General features: G+C 40.1%; 1 protein-coding gene across 1 annotated transcript in view; it reads left to right on the top strand.

The window, feature by feature from the left end:
• The window catches only part of LOC131038421 (metal tolerance protein C2), a 92,249-nt gene that overhangs the window by 46,836 nt on the left and 22,294 nt on the right, over positions 1-23,119 (top strand). The window lies entirely within an intron of this gene.

Genomic DNA, 23,119 nt, shown 5'->3' with positions numbered 1-23,119 from the left:
AAGTGTTCTTGAATGTTAGTGTGTTGATCGATGAAGATTTGAATAAGTGGTGTTGGTGCAACTATTGCGAGTGGTTCTATCGTGTTTGTTGGTGGAAGCATCTAATAACACTATTGAACATATATGCTTCAATATATCGGGTGGCATGATAACCGATAGTTATCGGTTGTTAAGGCTGACATTCCGATAACTATCGGCTGTTAGTATTGTGCAAACACCGATAATCATCGGTTGTTAAAATATTTACACACCGATTGGTATTAACAATGAACATTCATTTGTTTGTATTAACAAAGAGGCACGATCAAGTAATGTCATGATCATGACCGATCAAGGCATTGCTTGATCGTACCCCATTTGTTGTATACTTATATTGAGTGGCATTCGTGAGATAGGACATAAAAAATAATAAATGCTCCTCTCACCTGCCACAAACAAGAAGATAGTCAGATTCATACATTAATTCAATAATGTATATAACAAGATTATTCAAAATAGAAGATAACTTGCATATTGAATGTAAATTGAACATCATTTACAGTTCACACTATTGCTATCAAATCAATTCAACAAAAGGCACAAACTCTCCCTGTCTTACATGTTCCTACTTCTGATGAATTTATTCTATATACAGATGCTTCTGAATATGCATGGGGAGGATGTTTGTGCTTTGTCAAGGATGGCAAAGAATGTATTGTAGAATATGCCAGTGGATTCTTTCCAAAAGAAGTCAGAAAGTTTATTTCTTCAGACAAAGAAATCTATGGAATTGTCAAGAATCTGAAGTAGTTAGCTTTGAAATTAATGCATCTAAAGCACTTTATCATCAGAACAGATTGTAGTTAATTCCCGACCTTCGAGGAAAAGGATCATGGTAGGAAAGATGGTAGAGGAAAGTATCCTAAATGGAAAGAATATTTAAATCGATACAATTATGAAGCTCAACACATTCTAGGAAAATCAAATATTCTTGCAGATTATCTTAGTAGACAGCATCCTGGTGTCTTTTTGCAGAACCCTGTTGCTGGGTCTAGTAACCGAGGTTTTGATATGACAAGAGAATTAAATGGTTATTTCAGAGGTTTAAATTAGTTAGCCCAAAGAGACATTTTGATTAAAGGTTTTAACCAAAAATTATCTTCAAAGTGCATTAGCAGATGTTGAGACCTTAGAACACCTCGTATGCATCCCCTCTCCTCATTACCATAGTGATGATTATGGTGATTTCACCATTTTGTAGATTGAAACTGACATGCAGTATTTGCAGCTTATTAATGTTGTAAGAAGACCTTTCTTTAGTTGGTTAATCACATGTCTCAGTAGACCATCTGATCAAATAAGAAAATTCTTTTGTTATGCAAGATTGAAACACATCAACCCAGATTTCCTATTCACATGAGACATGGTAACTATTGTAGTCATCAATAAACAACTTAAATGGGAATCTTATTTTGTTCCATGCATAGTATATGAGCGACATTAACAAGACTGGAATATTCTCCACAAATTCCATATTTGCACCAAGTGGAAACCATTAGAGTGGGAAGATGTGTATAATGACTTGTATTTTGAACCAAGGGCCACATCTCCTGGTGGTTGGTCTAGTGGGAGTAATTCGACTTAACTTTATTTGTACAAAGGACTGGCCACTTAATTTTAATTGCGCACGATAAACTTCCTTTTATTAGATATCGGTTAGTGTCTACAAGTTTTGAGTATGCTCTATCCTTGCACATAGTTGTGAACTGGGAATATCAGAAAATTACTTGCATAGGTCTATGATAACATTGTAATATTGTTTTCTGTAGTAATACTAAGAAGCTGTTACCATTTGGCCTGTAGCCTCTGACGCTGTTTCTGTTCCATTTGTGATTGCCATCTGAGATACTTTCATCTACCATCTTTCCTACCATGATCCTTTTCTCTGAAGGTCAGGAATTGGCTACAATTTGTTTTAATGATAAAGTGCTTCAGATTCATTAATTTGAAAGCAAACTTCTTTAGGTTCTTGATAATTCCATAGATTTCTTTGTCTGAAGAAATCAACTTTTTGACTTATTTTGGAAAGATTCCATTGGCATATTCTGCAATAAATTCTTTGCCACCCTTGACAAAGCATAAATGTCTTCCCATTGCATATTCAGAAGCATCTGTACATAGAATAAATTCGTCAGAAGTAGGAACATTGAAGACAGAGAGTTTGTTGTATTGTTTTGACAGCAGTTTGTGTGAATAGGAAATTTTATGTTGATTGTGTTTCGGTCCTGCAGAACAACTGATTTGATCAGATGGTCTGACGAGACATGTGATTAACCAGGTAAAGAAAGGTCTTCTTAGAACATTAATAAGCTCCAAATACTGCATGTTAGTTTCAATCTTCAAAATAGTGAAATCAACATAATCATCAGCATGATAATGAGTGGTGATGCATCCAAGGTGTTTAGGTCTCAAAATCTGCTAAAGCACTTTGAAAATATTTCTGGTTAAACTTAAAACCTTTCATCAACATATTTCTGGGCTAACTGATTTAAACGTCTGAAATAAACATTGAATTCCCTTGTCATAGTAAAACCTGGGTTACTAGACCCAGCAGCAGGGTTCTGCATAAAGACACCAGGGCGCTGTTTACTAAGATAATCTGAAATAATATTTGATTTTCCTGGAATTTGTTGAGCTTCATAATTGAACTGATTTAAATATTTTGGCTATCTGAGATATTTCTCTCTGCCACCTTTCTTGCCATGATAAAGGTCAGCAATCGGCTACAATCTGTTCTGATGATAAAGTGCTTCAGATGCATTATACGAGTTGCTTGGATTCTAAAATCCTCTTCTTCTTTCCAGCTCCCATACCATTTCAAGTCTTTACCTTCTTAACTGTAAAAGTCAATCCATTTTAGTAACTAAATTGAACTTATGGCTAAGAAGATGCTCATTCAAATAATGACATTTTGAATACACGGGATTTTTAGTAGGTTAAAACTTAATTTTACATAGTGAGTTCTTTGGGCAGAATGCCAATTTAAATTTTTGTCATTTGATATATGTTTGTCTTGTTTTTACCAGCTTTTGTTTGGACCTTCAGTTTCATCCTAAGTTACCGGTTCTTGTGGTTTTGGCTTGGGTCCGGGTCCTGGTCCGGCCCGGGTTCGACCGGGGTCCTTCCTAGGTGGCCGGGTTCCCCGTGGGGGAACCCGGCCACCTGGGAAGGACCCCGGTCAAACCCAGGTCGAACCCAGGAGGACCCGGGTGAACCCAGGCCCGTGGGTTCCCAAAAACGGGGCCCACGGGTCAAAAAACAATAAAAAATTATTTTTGTATGGATTGTATATATTGAAAATATATATAATATGTGTATATATATAAATTTATAATTAATATATGTATATATGTACGGACGAACCCGTACCCGTACCTGTTGACGTGTATTTTGTACACAATCATACACAGAATAAAATACCATTAGGCATCTTATCCTCTCTTGAGAAAATAGTCTCTAACTGCTGAAGATCTGCAAAAAGGATCAGTTAGGTGGACTCCAAGGTTCTTTTAGTGGGGTCTCCACGTGTGGACAAGCTTTTTTAGTGGTATGATGTGATTTGCTGTTTCCTTCAAGGCTTCTTACGGATTCAATAGTTCGAAGGTTTCACTAATCTAAAAGGAACTTTCAAAAAATAGAAAAAGATAGGGTTTAAGAGGTCTAATCTAGCCTAACCCTATGAACGACTTAGCATGAATGAGATTTGGCAAGACTCAACCAATTTCAATTTCGCCATAAGACAACAACTCAACTGAAATTAGTGCGATCTTCTAAGGTAATAATGATGTTCAATGCATCAAAGACCAAGGACACTACTACGAAGGTACATATCCTAGATACGAAAATGCTTGAAGGTTAAGGACTCAAGGTGTTTTCCAGTCGACCACACAAGGCGTTCCTACAATCAGCAAGAAGCTAGTGGTTTGGATTGCGAATCCTACCAAATATCAAATCTCACACTTAGTCTTTCTAATTAACAAACTACTTTGATTGAGCGTGATTCAAGTACATCCAACAACCATGAAGATAACTCAAGAAACTTGCAACAAAACACCATAACTTCAATATTTTATTGATTTCCAAGTCATCATATACAACAATTGCTTGAACTTCTCTCTTCAAGACTCAATCTTGCTACAAAATAAAAATTGCTTACAATTCTAATCTCTCTATTTCACTCTTAACTCTATTCTCTATTAACTGACCATTCTGTTACAAATGAAATGAAAATGGGGGTATAAATAGCCTCCCCAATTACAATGAAAGGTCCAGATTGAAAGTAAATCAACGGACAAGATCATGACACCTAAACCCTAATTAGGGTTTGTTACAAATGACCTCCTTTTTACTGAACAATATTAAATACATAGCCAAATATTAAATTTGGCACAAAAATCTAGGAGGTATCAACCAATGAGAAATAAGATGTCATGTCATCTGCAACAACCTTTCATCTAGAATCTTATTCCCTTTCCAATTTTCTTTCTTAGCATATGCAATGAATTTTGTCACAATTCCTTCGATTTCTGTGATTGGAATCTCGGGAAGATTCTTGATACTCTCTTCTAAGTGGATAACCTGATCAAATGCATCTAGAAGAGCTGTGTCCCAAGTAGGTTCAAGTTCCTTTGTTCTATCAATCAGGAGCATGGTGGCATACATCTGATCATACTGCTCATGGCACTGAATAGCTGGAGGAAAACCGGCCGCCTTGATAATGCCACTCTCTATTATTCTCCGGGCGACAGGTGATGGCTTGCCGATGTAAGGGACTTCTCGGAACTTCTTCGTGCTAAAGTTTCCCAAGTTTGTATCTCCAACGTTGCTCCACTTGGACACGATCTTGGTCTCCACCTCTTCAGTCTTCTGATCTTCTTTCATGAGAGCCGAGCGACTGGTGGATGCTCCCGCCTTAGGGGTCGCCATACCTACACAACATTTCATTATAAGAAGTAGATTTTGCAATAAATAACGTAGATAAGAGAGATAGATTTTAGGAAACCTCATGATAAGTCCCTAGAGTTATCATTTCCTAAAAAAAACAACGATTGAGCTAAGAGATTCAAAATTTCAAAATTTGAAATATGACGATGAATGAATAAAGCAATAACAATTAAATCGCCATACCTTGATAGAGAGCTAACTCTAGAATGCAAAAACAAAATTTGCCTAGGCAAAATTTGAGGTATAAGATAATCTTCAATATGATTCCCTCAAAATATACTTCGCCACCTCTGGAGAGAACGTGATCTTCAAGTAATGCCTTAGACGTGGTCTTAAATGATCTCCAAATTCGCCTTTGGTGTGGTCTTAGATGGATCTCCAAGTTCGCCCTTGGTGTGGTCTTCAAATTCGCACCACCTTTTGATAACTACGCGCCACCCTTGGATGAATGAAATTCGCACCACCTTTGGCCTTCAACGCAATTCGCACTCCACACAAGATGATACTAGCGCCACCTTTGGTTTGAAATCGCACCACCTTTGAACACACTTCGCACTATATTCGCCTCTTCTTGATTCGCATGAAGAAAGGTAAAAATGATTATGTGAAAATGAACGCTTCACTCCCCTTATAAATAGCGCTCATACCCTTTCACCTCTTAGGCCGACTTGACAAATAAAACCATTTTTTAAATGATTTGCAATAAAATAACAAGGCCGACTTGCCTAATTGGGCGCTTCAAATCGATTTTTATATTAATTAAATAATTAATTATTAATGCCTTGCGTTTTTTTAAATGAGAATTTCGATTTTTAATAAAGGCAAAAAATAATTAATAAAAGATAACGCCATATTAAATGCTAAATAAAAATGGATTTTCAATTTTTTAATCGATTTAGCATTTAAGGAAATTTAAATTTGTTTGTTTGGCGCCAAAATTGGAAAACAAAGGGACGTACCTCATCGCTCTGGTCCCTTGGAGAGGGACAGGAGCGATTCACCATTTTGTCTTGACTTTTGCATTTCTTACGTCCAACTCCTTCATCTCCACGTTAAAAATCGATCACCTTGATGGTCCTTCGAATTTGATCGCCTTGTGTGCGCATATGGGTGTCCTTTAAGTGCACATCGCCCTGGTCCTTGTCCAAAGGACAGGAGCGATCTTCTTGTTTTCATGTCCATCTTGCATCTTTCAACTTCGATCTTTTATTGTGGGCGAATAACATCCTTTGTTCGTGTCTTTTGCGCTTATTCCATTTGCTCGCATGAAGTTTTGAGTGTATTAAAGGGATCATCGCCCTTGTCCCTTGGAGAGGGACAGGAGCGATCCATGTCCTTTCCTTGACCTTGTCAACTTTGCACTTCGATCTTCATTGTAATGCCCTTCAAACGTCGTCCTTCACCTTACCTAACCTTGCTTCGCTTTGATCTTTGAAGGAACGTGCGTGCTTTTGATGATATCGCCCTGGTCCTTGTCCAAAGGACAGGAGCGATGTGAGGCTTTTACATTATTTGGCAATGTTTGGACGTTCAACACTTTTGCGAATTATCTTCAAACGATGCCTTGGACCATATGCTATCTTAAGACGTCTTGACTTAGCTTGATCTTGAAGCAAAACAAGGAATCCAAAGCAAATCGCCCTGGTCCCTTGGAGAGGGACAGGAGCGATATAGTCTCCATGCTCAAAATAATGATCATTTCACGTTCAAAACTCTTGTTTATCATCCTTTTACCATACCATGGACCCTCTAAAACATTGCAATGTCTTGTCCTTACGTAAATTTTGCATGAAATGGCCAATGCATCTAACATCGCCTTGGTCCCTTCCTAAGGGACAGGAGCGATCTATGTTATAGGGTGTCAATTTCTTCATTTTAACGTCCTTTGAGTGTTTGCGCATGATGAAGACGCCTTGAAATGTCCCTCGCCACCTTGTCTTGACTTGTGTCGACCTTGAACTTCGGAGGAACGACCTTGAACTTGCGAGGGACGTATCTTCACCATTGTATCGCCCTGGTCCCTTGGAGAGGGACAGGAGCGATCCTTCCTTTGTGGCCTTCATCTTATTTTGCCAGGTTCCAAGTTTATATTCAACGGATTCGTCCCTCTTCACTCCATTCGTCCATGCCTTGACATTGTTTGTAATTTTCCAAAAAGAGGTAATTATATCAAAAATCGCTCTGGTCCCTTCCTGAGGGACAGGAGCGAACTAGTCATTTAGCATTGGTATGGACGTCCCAAAAATCTTCAATTTATATTCAATGCATTCATCTCATGTTCTCCTTCGTTTTTGAACGTAAACTTGCCTTGACCCTTGTCTGGATTTTGCAAAATGGAGGAAATCGCTCTGGTCCCTGGGAGAGGGACGAGAGCTACAAGGTACCTCGCCCTGGTCCCTTGGAGAGGGACAGGAGCGATTTAGTCAATATAGGTCATTTTCCTTCATTTTTTGCACCTCAAATTATATTCATTTGGCAAAGTATCTTCCTTCGGACGTCCTCCAATTGCTGAGTCATCAAAATCTTGCATGGACATGGCGAAATTTGAATTGTAGCTCCGGTCCTTCACTGAGGGACAGGAGCGATTTTCCTTCTGGAGGCCTTTCCGCGCTCATGAAAATCTTCAATTTATATTCAAATGGAAGATCTTGTCGTTCTTTATCATTTCAAACGTAAAATTTGTCTGGACTCTGTAGGGACGATGAGATATTTGAAATTGAGCTCCCGTCCTTCACTGAGGGACAGGAGCGATTTTGCTCCTACAGGCCAAAATAACAAGATTTTTCACATTTTAACACTTCACGAGGCAAAAACAAATCAATTCTGATGCCCAGGATCAAACTTCAAAAAAGTCAAAATTTGGTCAAAATATTCAATCAGACAAAAATTCACATTGACGGTCATCATTTAGACAAGTTTAAGCTCTGCATGAATATTCCAATTGAAAATTAGACCATTTTGGCGAATTTATTGCATTCAAAATTTGCATTCTAGAAAAGAAAGCTCAAAAGCTCTCAAAAATGACTGGATTTTGGCTTGAAAAGGCAAGATTTAAAACCCTAAGGCTTAGCCCTAAATCCAGACGACTAACGGACTAACAAAACCCTAAAAACGAAAGCGAAAACAAGCGAAAAACAAGCAAAAAGAGGGGGTCCCCATTTGCGATGGGGCGATGTGTGAAATGGTCACAACATCTGGCGACACCACTGAGAAATGTTGCAAAACATTTGGGAATCAATCTTTCTAAAGGAAGACTCAGAAAACCTCCCTCAACAAATCCAGGAGTTAAGAAACACTTACAAGAAGAGACCATCATATTGAGACAAAGTATTAAGTCCACAGTTACCCATGTGTGTGCAAATGCGTTAATTCCCCTCAACAAGACAATCATGATCTTCAGGTTCCCCTGTGATAAGCTACGTAGTTCGTCTAAACTCCAAAAGCATCTTGGATAGAGCCTCGCTGCCAGCCAGACGTCCATAGTCCCGACGAGGTTATCGCCGCAAGCTCACGAACATTGCTCCACTGCCAGTCAGGCGTCTATAGCCCCGATGGAGTTATTCGCATATTCCCTTTAGCCAATTTGATATTTCCTCTTAGCTCATTTCTTTTCTTTTGATTTTCTCATTTTTTCGTCTTTTCTTTTGATACTGCTTTTCAGTTCTGTCAATTCTTTGGCTCGTGAGCAAAAAACTCACTAGGGTTTGAGGATTGCGGTGGCGCTGAAGCTAGACTTTAGATTTTTCACTGATCACAGCTTCGCCTGTAAACCATAATGACTCGGAGATTATAAGTGTGTGAAAATATAATAACTGAAGGACAAAAATACGTGAGTTCAATAAGCTAATCTACTTCAATGCAAATATGTCCTGACTCAAAGCTTCATTAAAAGAAACTCCCTTAGTAATTCCAAAAGACCTCATGATTTTCCAAATGCATCCAACAATCCAGCAGGAAGTCAGAGCGTTATATAACAAAATCACCCAATGTCAAACGGATACCCCTCAGGACAAAAACAACTAACCTAAAAACAAAAGCACCTAAACTACAACAAAACGGAAACAAAACAAAACAAAACAAAACAACGAAAGCAAACTAAACTAACTATGTACAAGGGAAGGTCTTGGCACTTTAGGATTGGAAATAGTGTTTGAGATATCTCCCATTGACAGGCAACGGAATGTCCTCTCCAGTTAAAGTCTGCAACCTAAATGCATTTTCTCCCAATATCTCTGAAATTTGATAAGGGCCTTTCCAAAGCCTATCAAACTTATCATGTTCTCCTCTTTTCTCATGTGCTTTGTCCCAATACAGGACGAGATCTGAAATTCGGAACGCCTTGACTCTTGCTTGTCGATCAAACCATCTCTTCACCACTCCTTGGTGTTTAGCAAAGGTCTCTAGTGCTTGATCTCTTTTCTCTTCTAGGTTCATCAATTGTGTCAACCTGGCCTGCACTGCATCAGTGTCTTCCATGTACTCCTGAATGAATCTCAAGGTTGGAATCCTGAGTTGCATGGGGAAGACTGGGTCTTGGCCATAAACTAGAAAATAAGGCGAAATGCCTAATGCGTTCTTTGTTCTGATTCTGTCTGCCCATAAAGCAAATCTCAACTGGGTGTGCCATTCTCTGGGGCTTCTCTCTAATAATTTCTTGATAACACTGAGCAAATTTTTGTTTGTGGATTCTGCTAATCCATTACCCTGAGGATAATAATTTGATGAAAACTTGAGAGTTATCCCGTACTCAAAAGCCCAATTTGAGAATCTCAATGATGTGAATGCCGATCCATTGTCGCAAACCAACGCATAGGGACATCCAAACCTTGTGATTATGTTCTCTTCTAGAAACTTGATTACAACTTCAGTAGAACAAACCTTAAGTGCCTGTGCCTCTGACCATCTGGTACAATAATCTGTAGCTGTAATGATGTACTTGTGTTGTGCTGAGGATGCGGGGTTAATAACACCAATAAAGTCCATTCCCCATTTAGCAAATGGTCTGGCTTCAATCACGGGATTCAGTGGCATGGCAGGATTTCTCTCTCTTATAGCTGCGACTTGACATGTGTGGCAAGTCTTAATGTGATTGAACGTATCTTTAAAAAGCGTAGGCCAGTAATATCCTGCTCTTAGGATCTGGTGAGCTGTGGCGAGGTTGGCTCCATGTCCGGTTCCAAACTTAGAATGGAAATGTTCAATTATCTGCTTTGCTTCGTCTTTGCCAACACATCTCAGGTACACTCCTTCATAGTTTTTGCGGTATAAAACAGATCCTTGAAGCATGTAATGTTGACACTTTAATCTTAATGCTCTCTTTTGTGTAGGTGTCATATGAGCAGGACATCTGTGATTAAGCAAATATGTCACAATGTCTTTGTACCATTCATCAGGCGTGACATCCTCTAATTCATAAATTTGTTGGACTAATCCTGGCCCATCTATTGCCAATGTCTGCGCCAAAGCTTGTCCTCGGACAAGTTTCATGGGCTGTATCTCGATATCAAATTCTTGGATAATGGCGACCCACTTTCCTCTTCTTTCACCTAATTCATTTTGCATGAGAAGAGTCTTGACTGCTGCATCAGGCACTATTGCATAAATCTTGGCTCTCAGGAGGTAATGTCTGAACTTCTTTACTGCCTTTACTAATGCGTATGCTTGCTTTTCAATGTTTGGATATCTCAATTCTGCATCTTTCAATGGTGTGCTCATGAAAGCAATCGGGTTTTCATCCCTCTCTTCACTTCTTTGGGTGAGAATGGCGGCACAAGTGTATTCGGAAGCGAAGGAATATAAATAAAATGGTTTGAGATAATCAGGACTAATCAAAACTGGTGCCTCCATGATGGCGGTCTTTATTTCTTCAAATGCCCTTCTGGCTTGTGGAGTCCACTCAACCTTTGCATCTTTCTTTAACATTTCATTCAATGGTCTGACAATCTCGGCAAATCCGGTAATGAATTTTCGGACGAAGTTGATTTTGCCGAAAAATGATTTGAGCTCTTTCTTGCTTGCTGGCAAATTGATAGTAGATATGGCCCTCACCCTTTCAGGATCAATAGATATTCCTTTCTCTGAAATGATATGTCCTAAAAGCTTTCCTTCTGTGACTCCAAATATGCATTTCTTCGGATTAAGGGAGACACCGTACCTTCTACATCTTTGGAAGACTCTTCTCAAATCGTCCACATGATCTTCTCTCTGCCTAGAGAAAACTGTGATATCATCCATATATATAATAATGCTTTTGCCAATTAAATCTCTGAAAGCGATATCCATAGCTCTCTGGAAAGTGGCCCCGGCGTTTATGAGTCCAAAAGGCATTCTCTTATAGGCAAATGTTCCCCATTTGGTGGTGAAAGCAGTCTTTATTCGATCTTCAGGTTCGACTAGGACTTGATTGTATCCTGAATATCCGTCTAGGAAGGACATCATCTGCGATCCATTGACGATCTGCAGTACTTCATCCAATGATGGGAGCGGATAGTTATCTTTCTCTGACGCTCTATTAAGATTTCTGAAATCCACACACAATCTGATCTCTCCATTTTTCTTTCTAACAGGTACCAGGTTGGCGACCCACGTCGAGTGTCTTACTGGGAAGATGATTTTAGCTGTGAGTAACTTCTTCACTTCTTGGTATATCAGCGGTTCTAACAAAGGATTGACGGGTCTTTGTCTTTGCCTGAATGGCTTGCTTCCTGGTTTCAACGGGATTGTGTGAGTGATAATCGCAGTGTCGTAGGTCTTGAGATCTTCATAGCTCCATGCAATGACATCTGGGAAGTCCCTCATGTTCTTTAGGATTCCATCTTTTTCAGCCGCTGTGCAGGACTTTCCAATGAAAACATTCTTAACTTGTGTCTCGTCACCTAGATTGATCGCGTCACACATATTGCCTTCTACACTGTGATTCTTCTTTTCTTTCAACTTGTCAGGATCAAAAATCCTTTCTAATTCAACCATTCCTTTCGGAATAGTGTTTGTCTTTAAGTTCAGGACTCCTTCGGCATCGAACTCAGCTTCACCCACTTCATCTTCATCTATGATCTGTGTTAAGAAAACGTCCGTGCTGGTTAGGAAGTCTAGAATGTGCTTGTCGTCTTCGAAAACTTGGAAATTGGTAATGTTATCTGGGACTGAAGGAACTGATATTAACTCGATTGTAAACTTCTTTAATCCTTCCATTGCTAATGGAATCAATGAGCTCGCGGCCTGTGCAAGTGAATTGGCCACTTGATTCTGATGTCTATAAATTGAATTGATATTGAAAGCATCAAAACTTTCAATTAGATCCCAGACTCGATTCCTATACTTGGTTAGCCTTTTATCATGACAGACATATTGCTTCCTGATTTGCCTTATTGCGATTTCTGAGTCTCCGTATACTTGCAGTATCTTTGCCCCTTTTTGGATGGCTAACAGTAATCCATGAACCAAAGATTCATACTCTGCTACGTTGTTGGTGCAAGGGAACTGCAATCTGTGAGCGGCAAGGTATGTTTCTCCTTTTGGACTAATTAATTCATATCCAGCTCCGGATCCTTGTTTGGACTTAGAACCGTCGAACCTTAATGTCCATATCTGATTTTCTTGATTGTCTGTTTCTGGATTTTCATGACTTTCATTTGTTGTATCGGACGAAACTTCATCTTCTACAGAACTCTCGGTGTCTGTAGAGCTTTCATTCTCAGAATCTTGAGCTTCCTCTACAATTAGTGTCTGCGGGATTCTTTTGTATACTTGTTCCAATGCGGTCTGGCATAAAGCACAAGATAATTCTGAGTGGACGGCATTGTGAATTCTACACCAATTCGGAAGGAGCAACTCTTGAACAGATGCTATATTGCCAAGTTGTACACTTTGCTGGATGTTTCTTTGCACAAATCTTCTGAAGTTTTCAAACATCCCTTCGTCCTCTTGGTCGGATCCTTGATCGCTTTCAATGACGATCTCAGTTGACTCCATGACCTCTTGTTGGGTATCTTTATCTTGTATGTCTTGTATCATTAAGATCTCTTCTACTTTTGGTTTATATGTTCCTAGGTCGGATTCTAAAAATAGAACTTCGTTGTCCTCTCCATATTCAGTTATCATCAATCTCAACCTTGGGGTGCTATCAATTTTAATCTGGTTCGGGACTCCTCTCCATGGTAGCCACATGTGTGCGAAATCGGTCGATACATATCCATTCAATTTTCGGGACCAATCTCGACTCAGGAGCATTCCATATGAATCTGGAATATCCACTACTGATATATCTATAAAATTCTGGACTCTTGGATCTGCGGCCAATTGCATGTGAATGTTGTTCAATTCTCCCATGACTGGAACTTCTGTCTTGTCAAGCTGAGTGACTTTTCTCTTGGTAGGTGCAGGAGTTATTCCAAGTCTTTGACAAACGGCTAAAGGCATGACATTGCTTGAGGCTCCGGAATCATAAAGGCAATTGTGCAATAGCTTTCCAAATATTCTGACTGATAGCAGGAACGGGGCCGGTTCGTCCTTTCCTTGAGAAGGCACTGAATTTCCTTCACTTGATTCTTGATGTTTAACTTGATTAATCTTCGAGTGATCTTCCTTCGCTGGGCTCTCCTCTTTCAAGTGACTGGCTTTGCTTGTAGATTTATCTTTTTTAACCACATCTTTCTTGATTGCGACTTCCTTTTCGGGAAGAACCAAGTTAGTAGTGAGGTTCTCTTTGACTGTAGGCTGGGCTTTCTTTGCTTCGCCTCTTTTGAGTAATACTTTTCCTTCCAACATATCTTCCTTTTTAGCTGGGAAGGTTATAATTTGAACCATGCACTCATTTTGCTCGGGTTGTTCTTGAGAATCGGCTTCCTCTTGAGTCACATTGATAGTGGCTTGAACATTTGACCTTGTTGCACTAGGTTCACTCAAACTATTGATCACTGCCTCTTTAATTTCAGACACTTTGAGCAACTCGTAGAGTGGTAAACTTACCTTAACTTTCTTGAGTTCATCTAACACCAAGGCGGCCAATCTTTTCGTTTCATTTCCCGCAGGAGGTGAAATATTTCTTCTTTGTCTGTATTCTTGAGTGTTTTGTGGATATTCAGGGACGTTGCTGGCTTGGGGATCCGGCGGAGTTGAAAAATTGTTTGGAGGAATCGATGTTGTTAATGGTTCGGGATTTCTCTGATTCCTGTGATAAACTCTTTGGTTTGCACCTCCTGACGATTGGTGGAATACTTCCTTGATTCCTTCTACTAAAACACTGTCGTTCAATGGTGGGAAATAGTATTCTGAATCCTCTACAGGTCCATTTGCAGATGCTGGCGGAAACTGAGATCCTGGTGGTACCATCGGTCCATTGGCCGATTCTGGAAGAAATCTCCCATTTTGTTCTTGACTAATTTCTTCTTGTGAATATCTGCAGGTTTCAACGATCATGGCTTGACCATACTGCGTGGTTGGAACAATTTCGTACCCTGTGGTGGGAGGATTTTCAAGTGGATTGGTAGTACGCATCTCTTGTTGGAAAATGTCGGCCGCAATCTTGAACTCAGGACACTGCAACTCGGAATGTTGGTTCGTGTTGTGGAGTCTGCACCAACTAGACAAGGCTGCTTCGGCTAAAAACACTTTGCCCGAAGAGGGGTTCTCTTGACTTTGCGCATTTGGTGGATTGTCCAAGGGCGTCACGACATTTCCATTGTTGGGAGCTGTATTCCATGGTCTTCTTTGGAAACCTTGATTGTTATTTCCTTGATAATTGTTTCTGAATCCTTGATTATTATTCCCTTGGAAATTCTGGTTGTTCGCGTGTTGGCCATGGTTGGCCCTCTGCATGCTCTGGAGTTGATTATTCTGGTTCCTCAAATGGGTGACCTCAGTTGATAACTTCTTGACTTGCTCAATCAGCTCTTTCATTTCATCTTTCTCTTCTTGTGTCCTTGACGAATTTGTAGCATTTTGCAGGTACACAGGTTGAGCGGGTGGGGCTTGAGAAATTGGAGCTCCTGGGTGAAGGACCAACTGATTCGCCGGCTGTACGTTGGGATATGTCGCTTGCGGAATTGGATTCATGACTGGAGTTTGGTTGGCCAAAGCCGTGCCAACTGCCTGCATCTGGTTAGGTGCTGCGACGGATCCCATATGTAGTAGTGGTCCAGTGATGTTTTGTCCCATGTGCTTACTTACTTCAATGGCTCTTGTATAGGCCGCATTTAGATCATTCGGAGTTGGATGTGTCCTTACGAACATGGCTGTGAGATGATCTAAGGCTCCATAGTAAATTTCCCTTGGATCTGCAATAAGATAAGGAGGACATAGCATTGTGTAGGCTCGGTGAAATCTGTCATTGAAGGAGGTAATAGGTTCATGTTCTCTCCTTCGAACCTCAACAAACTGTCTGTATAACTCTGCTGGTGTAGTTGGGATGCCAAATTTGGCAATGAATGCGTCTTTCATCGCGTCCCAAGTCCTGATGGATCCTGTAGGCAAATGAATAAACCAAAAGTATGCCTCTTCTCCCAATGAGTAGGGAAAAAGCCTACATGCCACATCTCCATATTCAATTTGTCTGTTTCGAAGAAGGTCCTCGAACATCTTGATGTGATCTTCTGCTGTGCGATGGAAATCACTAACATTGAACTTGGAACAAAAGTGCTCTGGATTCTTCGGCATATCATGATAAACTGCAAATTCCAACGGTGATGGATTGTTGACTAGCCACGTCGCACCATTAAGTACATGAGGAGGAGGAGGTGGTGGTGGAGCACGATGAGCCATTGTATTCCTTGAAAGTGAACTTGATGAACTAGCTTGGCTCTTTGTTTGTGAAATTGCTTGGATACTAGATTGGATCGCTGCTTGGACTTGTTCTTGAAGAACTTGTGATGACTCAGGAGATTCTTCCAATCTTAGTTCGAACTCTTTGGGAGTGTCCTCTCTTTTAACTCGCTTTGCTTTGGAAGTAAACTGAAGTTCACTTAGATCCTTGATGCCTGGTGTGGACCTCAACAACCTTTGATGTTTCTCGGGCGAGAAAGAACCAATGCGATCCAGCGTGAAGTCTTGCAAGGATTATTGTGGGTTCCTTTGATTGCGAAGATTCCTAGCTATGACCCTTTGATGTTCTTCGGCTATATCTTCCTCTTGCTCTAGGATGATTCTGACTCTGTTATATTCGACTTGACTTCTCCTTGCGTTCCAAGCTACTTGATTCAATTGGGAAATGATGTCTTCTTGGGTATTGCCTATTTGCAAATTGGGTTGCACTACTTGATTCCGTCCTTCATCTGGCAACACCATCGTACTTCATGATCATGTTCGCAATGTTTTTCTCTTTTCAAAATCTTCGGACTTCGAACTTTGAAACTAAAGAAGCCCTCCTTCTAGCGCCAATTCTGTTGACGTGTATTTTGTACACAATCATACACAGAATAAAATACCATTAGGCATCTTATCCTCTCTTGAGAAAATAGTCTCTAACTGCTGAAGATCTGCAAAAAGGATCAGTTAGGTGGACTCCAAGGTTCTTTTAGTGGGGTCTCCACGTGTGGACAAGCTTTTTTAGTGGTATGATGTGATTTGTTGTTTCCTTCAAGGCTTCTTACGGATTCAATAGTTCGAAGGTTTCACTAATCTAAAAGGAACTTTCAAAAAATAGAAAAAGATAGGGTTTAAGAGGTCTAATCTAGCCTAACCCTATGAACGACTTAGCATGAATGAGATTTGGCAAGACTCAACCAATTTCAATTTCGCCATAAGACAACAACTCAACTGAAATTAGTGCGATCTTCTAAGGTAATAATGATGTTCAATGCATCAAAGACCAAGGACACTACTACGAAGGTACATATCCTAGATACGAAAATGCTTGAAGGTTAAGGACTCAAGGTGTTTTCCAGTCGACCACACAAGGCGTTCCTACAATCAGCAAGAAGCTAGTGGTTTGGATTGCGAATCCTACCAAATATCAAATCTCACACTTAGTCTTTCTAATTAACAAACTACTTTGATTGAGCGTGATTCAAGTACATCCAACAACCATGAAGATAACTCAAGAAACTTGCAACAAAACACCATAACTTCAATATTTTATTGATTTCCAAGTCATCATATACAACAATTGCTTGAACTTCTCTCTTCAAGACTCAATCTTGCTACAAAATAAAAATTGCTTACAATTCTAATCTCTCTATTTCACTCTTAACTCTATTCTCTATTAACTGACCATTCTGTTACAAATGAAATGAAAATGGGGGTATAAATAGCCTCCCCAATTACAATGAAAGGTCCAGATTGAAAGTAAATCAACGGACAAGATCATGACACCTAAACCCTAATTAGGGTTTGTTACAAATGACCTCCTTTTTACTGAACAATATTAAATACATAGCCAAATATTAAATTTGGCACAAAAATCTAGGAGGTATCAACCAATGAGAAATAAGATGTCATGTCATCTGCAACAACCTTTCATCTAGAATCTTATTCCCTTTCCAATTTTCTTTCTTAGCATATGCAATGAATTTTGTCACAATTCCTTCGATTTCTGTGATTGGAATCTCGGGAAGATTCTTGATACTCTCTTCTAAGTGGATAACCTGATCAAATGCATCTAGAAGAGCTGTGTCCCAAGTAGGTTCAAGTTCCTTTGTTCTATCAATCAGGAGCATGGTGGCATACATCTGATCATACTGCTCATGGCACTGAATAGCTGGAGGAAAACCGGCCGCCTTGATAATGCCACTCTCTATTATTCTCCGGGCGACAGGTGATGGCTTGCCGATGTAAGGGACTTCTCGGAACTTCTTCGTGCTAAAGTTTCCCAAGTTTGTATCTCCAACGTTGCTCCACTTGGACACGATCTTGGTCTCCACCTCTTCAGTCTTCTGATCTTCTTTCATGAGAGCCGAGCGACTGGTGGATGCTCCCGCCTTAGGGGTCGCCATACCTACACAACATTTCATTATAAGAAGTAGATTTTGCAATAAATAACGTAGATAAGAGAGATAGATTTTAGGAAACCTCATGATAAGTCCCTAGAGTTATCATTTCCTAAAAAAAACAACGATTGAGCTAAGAGATTCAAAATTTCAAAATTTGAAATATGACGATGAATGAATAAAGCAATAACAATTAAATCGCCATACCTTGATAGAGAGCTAACTCTAGAATGCAAAAACAAAATTTGCCTAGGCAAAATTTGAGGTATAAGATAATCTTCAATATGATTCCCTCAAAATATACTTCGCCACCTCTGGAGAGAACGTGATCTTCAAGTAATGCCTTAGACGTGGTCTTAAATGATCTCCAAATTCGCCTTTGGTGTGGTCTTAGATGGATCTCCAAGTTCGCCCTTGGTGTGGTCTTCAAATTCGCACCACCTTTTGATAACTACGCGCCACCCTTGGATGAATGAAATTCGCACCACCTTTGGCCTTCAACGCAATTCGCACTCCACACAAGATGATACTAGCGCCACCTTTGGTTTGAAATCGCACCACCTTTGAACACACTTCGCACTATATTCGCCTCTTCTTGATTCGCATGAAGAAAGGTAAAAATGATTATGTGAAAATGAACGCTTCACTCCCCTTATAAATAGCGCTCATACCCTTTCACCTCTTAGGCCGACTTGACAAATAAAACCATTTTTTAAATGATTTGCAATAAAATAACAAGGCCGACTTGCCTAATTGGGCGCTTCAAATCGATTTTTATATTAATTAAATAATTAATTATTAATGCCTTGCGTTTTTTTAAATGAGAATTTCGATTTTTAATAAAGGCAAAAAATAATTAATAAAAGATAACGCCATATTAAATGCTAAATAAAAATGGATTTTCAATTTTTTAATCGATTTAGCATTTAAGGAAATTTAAATTTGTTTGTTTGGCGCCAAAATTGGAAAACAAAGGGACGTACCTCATCGCTCTGGTCCCTTGGAGAGGGACAGGAGCGATTCACCATTTTGTCTTGACTTTTGCATTTCTTACGTCCAACTCCTTCATCTCCACGTTAAAAATCGATCACCTTGATGGTCCTTCGAATTTGATCGCCTTGTGTGCGCATATGGGTGTCCTTTAAGTGCACATCGCCCTGGTCCTTGTCCAAAGGACAGGAGCGATCTTCTTGTTTTCATGTCCATCTTGCATCTTTCAACTTCGATCTTTTATTGTGGGCGAATAACATCCTTTGTTCGTGTCTTTTGCGCTTATTCCATTTGCTCGCATGAAGTTTTGAGTGTATTAAAGGGATCATCGCCCTTGTCCCTTGGAGAGGGACAGGAGCGATCCATGTCCTTTCCTTGACCTTGTCAACTTTGCACTTCGATCTTCATTGTAATGCCCTTCAAACGTCGTCCTTCACCTTACCTAACCTTGCTTCGCTTTGATCTTTGAAGGAACGTGCGTGCTTTTGATGATATCGCCCTGGTCCTTGTCCAAAGGACAGGAGCGATGTGAGGCTTTTACATTATTTGGCAATGTTTGGACGTTCAACACTTTTGCGAATTATCTTCAAACGATGCCTTGGACCATATGCTATCTTAAGACGTCTTGACTTAGCTTGATCTTGAAGCAAAACAAGGAATCCAAAGCAAATCGCCCTGGTCCCTTGGAGAGGGACAGGAGCGATATAGTCTCCATGCTCAAAATAATGATCATTTCACGTTCAAAACTCTTGTTTATCATCCTTTTACCATACCATGGACCCTCTAAAACATTGCAATGTCTTGTCCTTACGTAAATTTTGCATGAAATGGCCAATGCATCTAACATCGCCTTGGTCCCTTCCTAAGGGACAGGAGCGATCTATGTTATAGGGTGTCAATTTCTTCATTTTAACGTCCTTTGAGTGTTTGCGCATGATGAAGACGCCTTGAAATGTCCCTCGCCACCTTGTCTTGACTTGTGTCGACCTTGAACTTCGGAGGAACGACCTTGAACTTGCGAGGGACGTATCTTCACCATTGTATCGCCCTGGTCCCTTGGAGAGGGACAGGAGCGATCCTTCCTTTGTGGCCTTCATCTTATTTTGCCAGGTTCCAAGTTTATATTCAACGGATTCGTCCCTCTTCACTCCATTCGTCCATGCCTTGACATTGTTTGTAATTTTCCAAAAAGAGGTAATTATATCAAAAATCGCTCTGGTCCCTTCCTGAGGGACAGGAGCGAACTAGTCATTTAGCATTGGTATGGACGTCCCAAAAATCTTCAATTTATATTCAATGCATTCATCTCATGTTCTCCTTCGTTTTTGAACGTAAACTTGCCTTGACCCTTGTCTGGATTTTGCAAAATGGAGGAAATCGCTCTGGTCCCTGGGAGAGGGACGAGAGCTACAAGGTACCTCGCCCTGGTCCCTTGGAGAGGGACAGGAGCGATTTAGTCAATATAGGTCATTTTCCTTCATTTTTTGCACCTCAAATTATATTCATTTGGCAAAGTATCTTCCTTCGGACGTCCTCCAATTGCTGAGTCATCAAAATCTTGCATGGACATGGCGAAATTTGAATTGTAGCTCCGGTCCTTCACTGAGGGACAGGAGCGATTTTCCTTCTGGAGGCCTTTCCGCGCTCATGAAAATCTTCAATTTATATTCAAATGGAAGATCTTGTCGTTCTTTATCATTTCAAACGTAAAATTTGTCTGGACTCTGTAGGGACGATGAGATATTTGAAATTGAGCTCCCGTCCTTCACTGAGGGACAGGAGCGATTTTGCTCCTACAGGCCAAAATAACAAGATTTTTCACATTTTAACACTTCACGAGGCAAAAACAAATCAATTCTGATGCCCAGGATCAAACTTCAAAAAAGTCAAAATTTGGTCAAAATATTCAATCAGACAAAAATTCACATTGACGGTCATCATTTAGACAAGTTTAAGCTCTGCATGAATATTCCAATTGAAAATTAGACCATTTTGGCGAATTTATTGCATTCAAAATTTGCATTCTAGAAAAGAAAGCTCAAAAGCTCTCAAAAATGACTGGATTTTGGCTTGAAAAGGCAAGATTTAAAACCCTAAGGCTTAGCCCTAAATCCAGACGACTAACGGACTAACAAAACCCTAAAAACGAAAGCGAAAACAAGCGAAAAACAAGCAAAAAGAGGGGGTCCCCATTTGCGATGGGGCGATGTGTGAAATGGTCACAACATCTGGCGACACCACTGAGAAATGTTGCAAAACATTTGGGAATCAATCTTTCTAAAGGAAGACTCAGAAAACCTCCCTCAACAAATCCAGGAGTTAAGAAACACTTACAAGAAGAGACCATCATATTGAGACAAAGTATTAAGTCCACAGTTACCCATGTGTGTGCAAATGCGTTAATTCCCCTCAACAAGACAATCATGATCTTCAGGTTCCCCTGTGATAAGCTACGTAGTTCGTCTAAACTCCAAAAGCATCCTGGATAGAGCCTCGCTGCCAGCCAGACGTCCATAGTCCCGACGAGGTTATCGCCGCAAGCTCACGAACATTGCTCCACTGCCAGTCAGGCGTCTATAGCCCCGATGGAGTTATTCGCATATTCCCTTTAGCCAATTTGATATTTCCTCTTAGCTCATTTCTTTTCTTTTGATTTTCTCATTTTTTCGTCTTTTCTTTTGATACTGCTTTTCAGTTCTGTCAATTCTTTGGCTCGTGAGCAAAAAACTCACTAGGGTTTGAGGATTGCGGTGGCGCTGAAGCTAGACTTTAGATTTTTCACTGATCACAGCTTCGCCTGTAAACCATAATGACTCGGAGATTATAAGTGTGTGAAAATATAATAACTGAAGGACAAAAATACGTGAGTTCAATAAGCTAATCTACTTCAATGCAAATATGTCCTGACTCAAAGCTTCATTAAAAGAAACTCCCTTAGTAATTCCAAAAGACCTCATGATTTTCCAAATGCATCCAACAATCCAGCAGGAAGTCAGAGCGTTATATAACAAAATCACCCAATGTCAAACGGATACCCCTCAGGACAAAAACAACTAACCTAAAAACAAAAGCACCTAAACTACAACAAAACGGAAACAAAACAAAACAAAACAAAACAACGAAAGCAAACTAAACTAACTATGTACAAGGGAAGGTCTTGGCACTTTAGGATTGGAAATAGTGTTTGAGATATCTCCCATTGACAGGCAACGGAATGTCCTCTCCAGTTAAAGTCTGCAACCTAAATGCATTTTCTCCCAATATCTCTGAAATTTGATAAGGGCCTTTCCAAAGCCTATCAAACTTATCATGTTCTCCTCTTTTCTCATGTGCTTTGTCCCAATACAGGACGAGATCTGAAATTCGGAACGCCTTGACTCTTGCTTGTCGATCAAACCATCTCTTCACCACTCCTTGGTGTTTAGCAAAGGTCTCTAGTGCTTGATCTCTTTTCTCTTCTAGGTTCATCAATTGTGTCAACCTGGCCTGCACTGCATCAGTGTCTTCCATGTACTCCTGAATGAATCTCAAGGTTGGAATCCTGAGTTGCATGGGGAAGACTGGGTCTTGGCCATAAACTAGAAAATAAGGCGAAATGCCTAATGCGTTCTTTGTTCTGATTCTGTCTGCCCATAAAGCAAATCTCAACTGGGTGTGCCATTCTCTGGGGCTTCTCTCTAATAATTTCTTGATAACACTGAGCAAATTTTTGTTTGTGGATTCTGCTAATCCATTACCCTGAGGATAATAATTTGATGAAAACTTGAGAGTTATCCCGTACTCAAAAGCCCAATTTGAGAATCTCAATGATGTGAATGCCGATCCATTGTCGCAAACCAACGCATAGGGACATCCAAACCTTGTGATTATGTTCTCTTCTAGAAACTTGATTACAACTTCAGTAGAACAAACCTTAAGTGCCTGTGCCTCTGACCATCTGGTACAATAATCTGTAGCTGTAATGATGTACTTGTGTTGTGCTGAGGATGCGGGGTTAATAACACCAATAAAGTCCATTCCCCATTTAGCAAATGGTCTGGCTTCAATCACGGGATTCAGTGGCATGGCAGGATTTCTCTCTCTTATAGCTGCGACTTGACATGTGTGGCAAGTCTTAATGTGATTGAACGTATCTTTAAAAAGCGTAGGCCAGTAATATCCTGCTCTTAGGATCTGGTGAGCTGTGGCGAGGTTGGCTCCATGTCCGGTTCCAAACTTAGAATGGA

This window comes from Cryptomeria japonica, chromosome 8, assembly GCF_030272615.1.
Source record: "Cryptomeria japonica chromosome 8, Sugi_1.0, whole genome shotgun sequence".
NCBI classification, from domain to species: Eukaryota; Viridiplantae; Streptophyta; class Pinopsida; order Cupressales; family Cupressaceae; genus Cryptomeria; species Cryptomeria japonica.
Note: the sequence above shows the minus strand (reverse complement) of the source record. Positions and strands in the feature narration are given on the sequence as shown.